The sequence below is a fragment of the Chiloscyllium plagiosum genome, chromosome 10 (assembly GCF_004010195.1).
Source record: "Chiloscyllium plagiosum isolate BGI_BamShark_2017 chromosome 10, ASM401019v2, whole genome shotgun sequence".
In the NCBI taxonomy this organism is placed as follows: domain Eukaryota; kingdom Metazoa; phylum Chordata; class Chondrichthyes; order Orectolobiformes; family Hemiscylliidae; genus Chiloscyllium; species Chiloscyllium plagiosum.
In genome coordinates this window covers 75,979,405-75,992,329 of record NC_057719.1, presented here as the reverse complement: position 1 = coordinate 75,992,329, position 12,925 = coordinate 75,979,405, and positions in this window count along the sequence as shown.

Sequence of the window (12,925 nt, the reverse complement as noted above, 5' to 3'; positions counted from 1 at the left end):
AAGATGCTCATGAGGAAAGACCTTAGCTACAGGCTTAAATTCAGGCATAAATGTAAAAATAAACTGTAAGAGCTTCTACAAATCTAGAAAGAGGAAATGAACAGTAAAAGTAAACGAGGATCCTTGTTGACTGTATCAGGAAAATTATTATGAAGAATAAGGAAGTTATTGAGGTACTTTACAGATATTTAGTGTCTGCCTTTACAGATATTGGTACATTCTCGCCATAAATCACCGAAATGACTGCAACAAGGAACTTATACTGGTTATTGTTGGTAAAGAAAAATAATTGGAGAAATGAAGAGGTTAAAAGTTAACAACTCTCCTGGATTTAATGGCCCAGATCTTCAGGCGCTGAAAGCATGTGTAGGAACAGGAGAATGTCATACTGTCCCATGAACCTGTCTCTCCATTTACTATGATCATGACTGATCTTCTGCCATAACTTGATTTTCACACTTGTTTGCCTTATTCCTCAGTTCCCAGAGAAATGAAAAATCCATCAGTCCAAGTCTTGGCTATAAGCGATGATGGAATATTTGGAATAGGCAATTCCAAATATCATCAACCCTTTTAGGGAAGAAATCCTTTATTATCTCTGCCCCTTATCCTGAGACACTCTCCCTGTGTTCTAGACTCCTCAGCTAAAGCAAAAGACTTCTCCATACCAGCCTTCAGAATCATCATCAAATAATTGTGGCAAGTAACTTTTCTGTGATTTTCTTGCTTTTAAAAACAAGAAAGAAACTTTTTTCCAATTTTAGTTTTTAAAATTGCTTCATCTTTTGTTGAATGTAGCATTGCAAGCTTTCATTACAATCATAACTGGAATGATAGCACCCTCTAAAGATACAAATATGAATCGCATCAATTGCACAGACACAGGTACATTTCATCAATGCTTTTATTCTGCTTGCATCGTGCAGTGCTCAGATCACTTTTACTCACTCACGGGCTGTGACATCACTGGCTAAGCTAGTAATTGTTGCCTGCCTATAATGGCCATGAATAATGCAGTCCTAAGATTCTTCAGTCTAGATGATGTAGCTACATTCACAGTGAGATAAGTTTGGGAGTTCCAGGGTCTTGCCTCAGTGAAACTGAAGAAACAGTCTTTTATTTCCAATTCAGGATAATGCGTGGCTTGAAGGGGAATTTGCAGCTAGTGTTGTTCTAGGTTGCCTTCGAGTTGGTAATAGTCATAGTTTTGGAAGGTGGTTTCTAAGGAGTTTGCTGAATTACTGCTCTTACAATGGTAATGGAGAGAATGACACTTTGTAGATATGGTGTCATTGTCCTAAGCTTCTTGTGCAATGTTGGATCTGCTGTCATCCAGGAAAATGGAAAATATTCCCGAGCAATTTCAACTTGCGCTTTATAGAATGTGGACAGGCTTTAGGGAATCCAGAGGTGAGTTACTCATTGCAGGATTCCTAATCTCTTCCTGCTCTTGTAGCCATTTATATGGATAGTCTAGTTCAGTGGTCAGCCAATGGTAACCTCCAGGGTGCCGATAGTGTGGGATACAGTGATAGTAATAATATCAAGAGATGGTGGTTAGGTTAGGATGGAATGGTCACTGCATGGCATTTTTGTGGCATGAATGTTACTTGCTATATATCAAACCAAGCCTGGTCATCATCCAGGTCATGCTGCATTTTGACATGGCTTGCATCAATATCTCAGCAGAAACAATTGGTGCTGAACATTGTGGAGTTATCAGGGAACATCCATATTTCTGACCTTATGAAGGAGGTATGGTCGATGACCCTCTCTGCACGACCAAATTAAATGCCACAGTCTTCACCCATCCACCTCACACTCACTCTATCTCTGCCACAGTACTCAGCTTCCGCCAATCTCACCATTGCCTACAATGTCCTTTCCCTCCACAGCATTAATTCGACATGGCTTCTGCATCGCCTCCCCAGTCCTTCGGTAAACCTTTTCCCACAATCACCAGCACTAACAGCCCTGACACCCACTGTCATCTTACCGATTCCCCCCATTACAAGAGAAGACAGCTTATAACAGGGTAGAGAGACTCCAGAAAGGTGGAGGGATACCTCTACACCCATGATCTCACAACCCTCCCACCGCGAGGAGACAATCCTGACCCTCACAGGAGAATCCTGGAGGGATTCTGAAACATCCATGCCCCATCAAACAAGTAAGTGCCACTCAGCAATCCACGGCCATTCCCTTATTAACCGTGCTGTCACTCTCACTTGACAGATACCTCTTCTAACCACTGTCCGCAATGCCGACTTTCTCTCTCTCTCTCTTTTAACTTGCAGGCTCCCCCAGCTTTACCACAACTCCTGTGGAGAAATGGCCAGCTTCACCAAAAGCCCCATCCTCAACTTATGAGGGTGGGAGCACTGAGGTTTCAGAGGAAGTCTCAACATGGCTGCCTCTTGCAGCCTCCACTCACCAGCCCCATTACGGACACCTCGGTGGGAACCAACATGGTGGAGAATGTGGATGCACAATCTGAGGTATACTTCACAACAACAGTTCCATGGTTGGCCGAGGAAGAAACTGCCCAGATTACTGCCAGTGACCAGGCACCTTCTTAATCCCAGCAGTGTTCCAGTTGGTCACGTCTGCTTTCTAGAAAGGAAGACAAGAGATGGGGGGGAAGAAGGGCTAAGTGGTTCCTTGTAGTGAATCACATTCAGCAATTATAGTGCTCCTTGACATGTCTGATGTGAACCTCACTGTGTCTCTGAGCTGTGGAGGTCTACACAAACACTGTTACAGATGGATGCAGAAAAGAGATTAGGCTGAGGCTCCAGGCCTCAGCTAGGCCCGGACACCTGAAGGCGGAGAAGTAGCAATCTCAGTTCAGCATGGTGGTCTCCTGGCATGGACCTGCCTGGAGGTCTTCTTCATCTTCAGCGTCCAGTTATCCAGCAGCCCGGCAGACGCTTTCATCCAGGAGTGGGAGTCTCAGATCAGCGTGGTAGACTTCTTTGCCTGAGGTGTCCAGCCCAGTATTCCAGTGGCCTCCTGGTGTGATGATCTTATTCCGGCTGTGACTTCAGGGTATCTCATCGTTATTTAATCAGCTTTCCTGAGCCTACGAGCCTATAAACTGAACTGTGATGAACATTGTCTCAATTATACTTGTTTTAAATTATATATGACTTCTGTCATTGATGTAAATAGGATGACTTATAAAACTTTTTGCTGTATTTTTCAAGTAAAAGCACATGTGACAATAAATTTTTGTTCTATTTCAATACGTTACCACTCTTCTTGGTATCAGACATCATTAAGTCATCCTTATCTTCAAGTGAAACTCGTTCAATCTCTTTAGTGCTTTAATAATCTTTAATTACACCCATATATAAGTTATTATATACAGTTTCCTTGTGTTTATACACTTCTCTTTGTTTACTCAGCTCAGAGGAGGAAAGAGAGTCACTATGGGGAAGGAAGTATGGATTCAGGAGCCACCTTTTGGACCATGAGGAACAGATGTGTAGGCATCTGATAGAGTTCCTGCAGCAGTGGGAGCTCAGGCATTGAAAGTGGAGGGGTTCTGTGCAGTGCCGCGCCCCACCCAGTCTCAGACCTGAGTTCCAACCATGAGAGAACAGCTAGCCACATCGTAAGACACACACAACTTCACTGGGAGTGGATACAAGAGCAGGGTGACCCCCTGCAAAGGCTAGCAGGCTGACTCGAGTAGCCTGCAGCAGTCCATTCGGCATCTTCACTAACACTCAACACTGGAACCCCCCCAGGGGGTGCGTAGTCAACCTCCTACTGTAGTCACTGTATACCCATGACTGTGTCACCAAATACCAGACTAATATCATTTACATATTCGCTGATGACACAACTATAGTCAGTCGAATCTCAGATGGTGATGAAACAGTCTACAGATGGGAGGTGGACTGAGAACAACCTAGCTCTCAATGTCACAACAGCCAAGGAACTCATTATTGACTTTCGGCGGGATGTTACTCATGCCCCCCTACACATTAACAGCACAGAGGTGGAATGAGTGGAGACTGCCAAGCTCCTGGGAGTGGTCATCCACAATATGTTTTCTTGGACTCTTCATGTGGATGCACTGGTTACAAAGGCCCAACAACGTCTCTTCTTCCTCAGGCAGCTGAGGATATTTGGCAAGATGGTGAATACCCTTGGCAACCTTTATAGGTGTGCCATCAAGAGCATTCTGTCACTGCCTGGTGTGGCAACTGTACTATTCAAAATCGGAGATGGTTACAGAGAATGGTGAACTTAGCCCAGACAGTCACAAAGGCCAACCTCCCATCTATAGACTCCATCTACCAGGCCCGCTGTCAAGGAAAGGCTGCCAGCATTCTTAAAGATCCATCCCACCCTAGCAATATTTTTCTACAACCTCTACCATCGGGGAGAAGGTACAGAAGCCTGAACACACGCAGCAGCCGGTTTCGCAACAGTTTCTACCCTAGTTGTTAGAATACTGAATGGACTCACAAACTCTTACCATTCGCTTGTACGTGTGTTTTGTTTTTGACGCTGTTCCCCTATTATTTACTATCTATGCTACTTAACTCTGACCTGCCTATATTGCCTCAGTACACGTGACAATAAATTCAATTCAAGTCAATTCATTATCCACATAGGGAACTGGAATCCCTGAATGGAACATTCACCCTGGTGCCCCACTTAACACCCGAAGGATAACCTGGGAAGGTTAGGACAGGTTGCAGCAGGTGAGGATACTGACACCATCTTAGCATGCTCATCCTCACCCAACTCCCCAGCTCCTTGGCCTCAGCAATTGTCAGCTCTATGTATCCTCGTGACGACAACTGTCTCTGCAGAAACTATAATTGGAGGTATGTCCTCAACAGGACTCTACACAATAGCCGAGCCACCATGCTTCCTCAATGCCATGTATAACTAGAGACTAGCGGCCACCCTCCAACTCTTGTGAGGCAACATTAGAGACACTTTGACAGCTAATGGGTTGACTGGGGTACCACCATGTCTTTGCATATATCACAATTAAACACTTTCTAAAATGCACATCACTATATCCGAAAATGTCCTGCCCTGCTTTTGTTCAACACCAAAATGCTCCTTGCAGCATTTTCTTGCCCAGAAATTATTGACTTGAAAGGAGGACGAGTCTCAGAGATCAGACCTAGTTTAGAATAACAACAATAGAGAGCTTGAAATACTCAGCACATCTGGCAGCATCTGTTGACAGAACCAGCATTAACATTTTGAGTTGATAATCCTACATCAGAGTTAATGAGAAATAAATAGTGTTTGAACTCTCGGTTGGAGCCAGGGGACAGGAAGCACAAAGGAGAAGGTCCAGGATAGAGTGACATAAATAACAAAAAGATTTCATGAAGTATCAGGGATGGACAGAGAGAAGAAACAAAGAGTATGTCGAAATGAGGTGTACATCCCCATATAAAAACCATCTGAATACAATGTGAAATGATACAGAAAGAAGACCAGACCTTTCCAATAAAACAAAGGGCAAGATATAAAAAGGCAGAAGACAAAAGAGAGGCAGAAACTGCCATCTAAGTTGTTGAACTTAGTGTTGAGTCGAGAGAGCTGTAGAATACGAGGTCAAAAGGTAAGATGCTGTTCCTCAAGATTGTGCTGAGCTTCACTGGATCACTCCAGCAAAGTCAGCATAGGAGCAAAGCACAGAGCAAAAATGACTAGCAACCCGAAGCTCAGAGTCATGTTTATGGACTTGTTATGGACCAAGCCAGAACCCCTCAAAACATTTCAAGAAGGTAGCTCAGATCCTAACTTTGCTCGTTGTTTTAAGCAGGTGTAAAGTAGATATTCCAGGAGAGAATCAGCTGGTCAAACCACTTAGTTTTAAACAAAACAGAATTTATTTATAATATCACTGAATGAAACACAAAGAGCAGAAAACAGGATACTGAATAACTTATCATATCTGAAAACCCAACAGGCTATCCTAACTTATCGATGTTGTTCCAGATACTTGCAACAATTCCCATAAACACTCCTTAGCACAAAAGGAAAAATCCAACAAGTTCTTACAGGAGAGAAGTCAGAGAGAGAGGGGGTCCAGGAGCCTTTCTTCACACATACACACACACACACAAACACATGGCTGCATTAAAACCAAACCAGATTAGCTGAGTTGGGAGAATTGGCCACTCCCCTTTCATTTTACAAGATTTTTAAACTTGAAAGCCTTCTGTCTGAGGCAGTATCTGTTAGCTGTTATCAAATTGGCCCTAAAATCCATCCAAACTCAGACTTTTCAGAACCTGTGTCGTTTACGACCTTTCTGAAAAAAACCAAGGACAAAATAGCCTTACTTAAGGAGTAGCTTCATCACACCTCCCCCCCTTAAAAATAGTGAACCATCAATATCCAAAGATGGCTTCATTCAAAACCCTCTAAAAATTGATTAGTACTCGAAAACACACATATACATTACATTGGCTAACAATGTGCAAACATACACAATTACACTCCATTTCAGCCTGTTGTCCTCCTGCCACTAAACACCTCCGTTTCTCATTCAGGTCTCAACAAAGTGTCAGTAATCATGTTTTCCCATCCTGCTACATACACAGTTTTAAATTGAATGGCTGTAACAAAACAAACTCCATCTAAACAGTCTGGCATTTTTGTCCTTAAATTTTTCCCGTGCGTATGATTGTCTCAGATGCGTTGCTGGCAGCATAAACACTGAAATATTGCAATGACAACACCAAGCCCAAAGTCTCCTTCTCAAACGTCAAATATTTCTGCTGATGAATGTTCAACTTTGAAATACCTGATAGGTATTTATATCTTTCTATTTTCTCGACATTTTGTTGCAAACGCACAGCACTGATACCCACATCACTGGCATCGATAGCCACCTTGAATGGCTTTGCGTAATTAGGTGTGGCTAATACTGGGGCAGTGATTAACACAGCTTTCAGTCTGTCAAATGCCTTCTGACAGTCGGCTGTCCACTGAAATTTCTTGCCTCACTTTCGCAATCCAGTGAGTGGAGCAGCCACACCGCTAACATTTGGTATAAATTTTTGATGAAGTCCATTCAATCCCAGGAACTGTAGTACTGCTGTTTTTGTTGATGGTATGGGAAACTCCCCAGTTATCTTTGTTTTTGCATCCCATTTGTTCATGTCCAATAACATGGTCCAGGAAAGTGACTTGGGGTTTGGTAAATCCACTTTTAGCAAGGTTTATCACGAAGCCTGCCTTCCAAAGTCGAACAAACAAGTCTGATAAATGTTGCAAATGTCCCTTCCACGTGTGACTAAAAATCATCAGGTCATCAATATAAACAACACAGGTGGGTAATCCAGCAATGACCTTATTGGTTAGTCTCTGAAATGTGGCTGGTGCATTTTTCATGCCAAATGGCATGACTTTAAACTGATTCCGTCCATTTGACATTACGAAAGCTGAAATTGCCTTTGCTCTTTCTGACAAAGGTACCCCCCTGTATCCTCTGAGCAAGTGCAAATTATAAATATCAATTGCTTGTCCCACCTTCTCAACACAGTCTTCCAACCGTGGAATCGGATATGCATCAGTCTTTGTAACTGCATTGACTTTGCAAAAGTCCACACATAACCGTTGGGTACCATCTGGTTTTGGCACCATTACTATGGGTGAGCTTAGTCACTGTAACTCACTTAGATTATATTGCCTTGAAGCATGTGTTCAATCTCCTTTTGAACTTTTGAGCTTGTGCCAATGTTAGTGGGTTATGCCTATAAGGATGTTGCTTAATTGGAACAGTTTTTTCTATCTCTACGTCATGTATAATTAGATTAGTACTTCCCAGTTTCTTTCCACATATCTCCCCCTGTGATAGTAATAACTCTTTCAGGTCATTTCAGTTTTCTTTGGGAAGGTAACTCAATAATTTATCCCAATTTTTGACAACTTCCTCATTGTCCAATTTGATTTGAGGAATGTCCAATTCAGAATCATCTGAACTTGGTTCTTCCCTCTGTGTTGTAATCAATAACACATTCTCCTCTTGCTTTCCTTCCCTGTCAAAAGTATCTTTTGATCATATTCATATGACACAGTCTGTGAGATTCTTTCTGTCTGGAGTCTGTAGTTCACCTCACTCAATTCCCTCTCGATTTGATAAGGTCCACTAAACCTTGCTTTTAAAGGTTCACCTATGACCCTACCCCCGATATCAAAATTACGAATTGTTGATTTCTTGTCTGCTTCCTGTTTCATTGTATGCTGTGATACTTTTAAATGCTGTCTAGCCAACTCCCCAGCTCTATTTACTCATTCCCTAAAATTTGGCACATAGTCTAAATATGTGATCTCTGAATTCTGACGTACCAATTTCTCCTTTATCAATCCTCTCACTTCATGCCCAGACGTTAATTCAGATGGACTGAATTTGGTCAATTCATTTGGTGCATCTCTGATCGCAAAAAGCACAAACAGAATTCCCTTATCCCAATCATCTCAATAGTCTTGACTATAATCCCTCAACTTGGTCTTTAATGTCTAATGCCACCTTTCTAGCGATTCTGGATGGTACGCAGTAGATTTGAACTGTTTTATTCCTAAGCTGTCCATAACTTCCTTGAGTAATTTTGATGTGAAGTTTGACCTTTGATTCAACTATATCTCTATAGGTAGTCTGCATCTGGTGAAATATTTAAGTAACTCCTCTATAATCTATTTGGCTGTGATATTGCATAATGGAATGGCCACTGGAAATCTAATTGTTACATCCATTATTTTTAACAAATACTGATTCCCACTTTTTGTTAGAGGTAGGGGATCTACGCAATCAATTAAGATTCTTGTAAAAGGTTCCTCAAATGCTGGAATAGGTATTAAAGGTACAGGATCTAGCACCACCTGCGGTTTTCCAATTACCTGACGTGTATGACATGCCTGGCAAAATTCAACTACATCCTTATGTAGTCCAGGCCAGTAAAAATGTTTACTTTGCATTTTAGCCTGTGTTGTGCTCACTCCTAAATGACCCCCAAGTGGTAGCTCATGCACCATTCGCAACACCTTCTTTCTATACCCCACTGGCAATACAATTTGATGAATTTCTGCCCAATTCTCATCTGCCTGAATACATGATGGTCTCAGTTTCTTCATTAAAATATCATTTTTAAGGTAATAACATTCAGGGATACATTTGGTTTCCTTTTCTTTGTATGCCTTTTGATACAATTACTTTACATTTTCATCTTTCTGCTGTCAAACAAGTTCTTACAGAAGAGAAGTCAGAGAGAGAGGGAGAGCGGGCGCAGCATCCTTTCTTCACAAACACACACTACTGCATTAAAACCAAACCAGAAGTTAGCTGAGCTGGGAGAACTAGCCACTCCCCTTTCATTGTACAAGTGTAAGGTTTTAGCCTTCTGCCTGAGGCAGTATCTGTTAGCTGTAAACAAATTGACCTTAAAATCCATCCAAACTCAGACTTTTCAGAACCTGTGTCATTTACAAATTCTCTGAAAAAAACCAAAGACAACATAACCTTGTTAAGGGAGTAGCTTCATCACAGACTGAACAGGGATAATCTGCAAAAGCGGTCACCCAGAATGCATTTGGTGTTCCTAATGTATGGGAGACCACATTGCATGCAGCAAACATATAAAACAGAACTTAAAGACAAATTAAACTACTGTTTCACTTGCAAGGAGTGTTTGGGGTTTTGAAAAATGAAAAAGGAGAAGGCAGAAGAGCAGGAGTTGCATTTCTGTCACTTCTATGTTCAGGATGATTGAGGATTAGAGTCATAGAGTCATAGAGATGTACAGCATGGAAACAGACCCTTCAGTCCAACCCGTCCATGCCGACCAGATATCCCAACCCAATCTAGTCCCACCTGCCAGCACCCAGACCATTTCCCTCCAAACCCTTCCTATTCATATACCCATCCAAATGCCTCTTAAATGTTATGATTTGGAGATGCCGGTGTTACCTGTTGGACTATAACCTGGTGTTGTGTGATTTTTAACTCTTAAATGTTGTAATTGTACCAGCCTCCATCACTTCCTCTGGCAGCTCATTCCACACATGTACCACCCTCTGCGTGAAAATGTTGCCCCTTAGGTCTCTTTTATATCTTTTCCCTCTCATCCTAAACCTATGCCCTCTAGTTCTGGACTTCCCGACTCCAGGGAGAAGACTTTGTCTATTTACCCTATTCATGCCCCTCATACTTTACCCTATTCATGCCCCTGTAGACCTCTATAAGGTCACCCCTCAGCCTCCGACGCTCCAGGGAAAACAGCCCCAGCCTGTTCAGCCGCTCCCTATAGCTCAAATCCTCCAATCCTGGCAACATCTTTGTAAATCTTTTCTGAACCCTTTCAAGTTTCATAACATCTTTCCAACAGGAAGGAGACCAGAATTGCATGCAATATTCTAACAGTGGCCTAGCCAATGTCCTGTACAGCTGCAACATGACCTCCCAACTCCTGTACTCAATACTCTGACCAATAAAGGAAAGCATACCAAACGCCTTCTTCACTATCATATATACCTGCACTCCAAGGCCTCTTTGTTCAGCAACACTCCCTAGGACCTTACCATTAAGTGTATAAGTCCAGAACGTTAAAGGTGGATGACAGGGAAAGATGTGCTGACTGGCTGCAATACACTGGAAGTGGCAGAGGTGGTGCAGGGTAATCTGTTGAATACAAGAGATAGTGGGGTGGATGGAGTCACAAGGGGAATCCTATCATAGAAAGGGAAGGGGGAGTGTACATGAAATGGATTCAACTTGTTGTTGGGCCCAGTGATAGCTGGATTGGGAAGTTTCATCACTGGATCAGATGGAAAAAATACTGTGTAAACAAATGGAAATAGTGGAAAATCTTGATTAAAAGGTGAAATTTAACCAGGAGTATTGGGTTGAAGTCATTCACTTAAATGGGTGCTCAGCATATCAGGATGCTGTACGTGCTCGAGGGAAGAATGCTTGTGTGGTCCCCCCTCCGCCAACTTCATTGGAAACCTCTACACACCAAGGAGTAGAGGCTGTTGTTTCTAAGTGTGTTTAGATTTATGATATGCATTGGATATCATAAATAATGTTCAGTCTTGAGATTACAGCAAGGCTGGACAATATGGAAGGTAATTAAAGAAATTATTTTGAGAAAGATATGGCTTCACCCTGAACAATGTGCATTCATTGCAGTGCTGTTGGCACATACAATCATTGCTGTAGATCATTGGTGTAAAATTCTACTTCCTAATGGCAATCTCGGTATAGTGGGCATGGTTTGAGTGGGCACAAGATGGCATTTTGACCAGTTCACTGGCAGCCATTAACAATCATGTGTGTGTGCATGCGAGTGCGTGCGTACGTGATTTGTTTTGTGTGTGTATGTTGGAGGTTGGGATCTTCAGGTTATGAAGGAGTTCCTATCTGTTCACAGTTATGAGGTTAAGGGTTGTGGTTTAAGCCACATTGCTCCTGACCTTTGATGTGTGCTGGGGTTTTCTCTCAGCACCGCCCTCTTGACCTGCAATCTTCTTCCCAATCTCTCTGCCCCCACCCCCTCTCCGGCCTATCGCCCTCACCCTCACCTCCTTCCACCTATCGGATTCCCAGCGCCCCTCCCCCAAATTCCCTCCCCCCTACCTTTTATCTCAGCCTGCCTCATTCCTGAAGAAGAGCTTATGCCTGAAACGTTGATTCTCCTGCACTTCGGATGCTGCCTGGCCTGCTGTGTTTTTCCAGCACCACATTTTTCAACTCTGGTCTCCAGCATCTGCAGTCCTCACTTTCTCCTAGTTTTCTCTCTCATGGGAAGCATGCATTTCATTAAAGATTAAAGTCTTCCATGTTGGAGGCTTATGATGTGGAAGCTGTTCACTGAGTCCAGCTGGGAGCTTTTTGAGTCTCAGTAAGTATATTCTGCATTGGCAGGCTTCTGATAATGAGCATCTCTTGATAGTCAGTCAGGGCTACCTCAGCCTGCCCTCAGCATTGTTACCACCATTCTCTTTCTCTTCCATTCTCATCCTCTTCTCCCACACCTCCCCACGTATCTGTATATGGGCCTCCTCCTCCTGCTCTGCACCTTCCTTATCATTCTTGTTTGGAGATGATTGCAGTGAATGATCTGGCCTCCAGTCCCTCTGGTTGTAGGTCCCTGTGTTCTATAGCAGAATGCAGAACATGACCACTGACTGGGAGACCATTGCAGGGGAATCCTGGAGTCTCCTCCTCCAGGGCAAAATGCAAAACAAGTTTGTGTTTCATGCGAGTCTGCCAATGGCCTGCTCTATTGTAATGTGTGTCACCATGTGACTGTTGTGATGGCAGCTGTCTGAAGGGGTTCATCACTCCAAGAGGAGTAGGAAAGGTGGAAGGAGTTGTGAATTCATCAGGATGAATGAATCACCACACATTTCTGAGGAACAACGCCCAGACCATGTGGTGTGGTTACTGACTACCTGCACATTCCGGGAATCAAAGAACCAGATTGATGAGTTGGTGCCAGTCTGGTGATATGGGGTGCCTGCAATAGCACCTTTGATTCAGCAACTCCTTCCCACTCTGTGCACTTGAGATGCCATGTTCATCATGAAGTTAATGTGCTCCTACACCCAAGTGGGCATGAGGATTGGCAGAATGTTGTTCGAGATCTGGTTGAAACACAAGGCTACTTCCCAGGTTAACCTGAGCTGCCTTCTCCATTGGTTGTACGAGATTATGGAGATTTGGCTTCCTCAGGGTCAAACACCTCTCGGTGTACCTTTAACGTGAAGCCTAGTCCACTCTTGCTGACCTCACATTGCTCACACACCTCTTTATCATGAATGTGTGAGGGTGTCATCTCTTTTCTGCCACTTCTTTGCCAGGGGTGTGCACTCTTTTCCGCTTTCTGTTACACTGTTTATACTGCCAACTGGGTGCCTGGGTCATGAGAAGTAACAA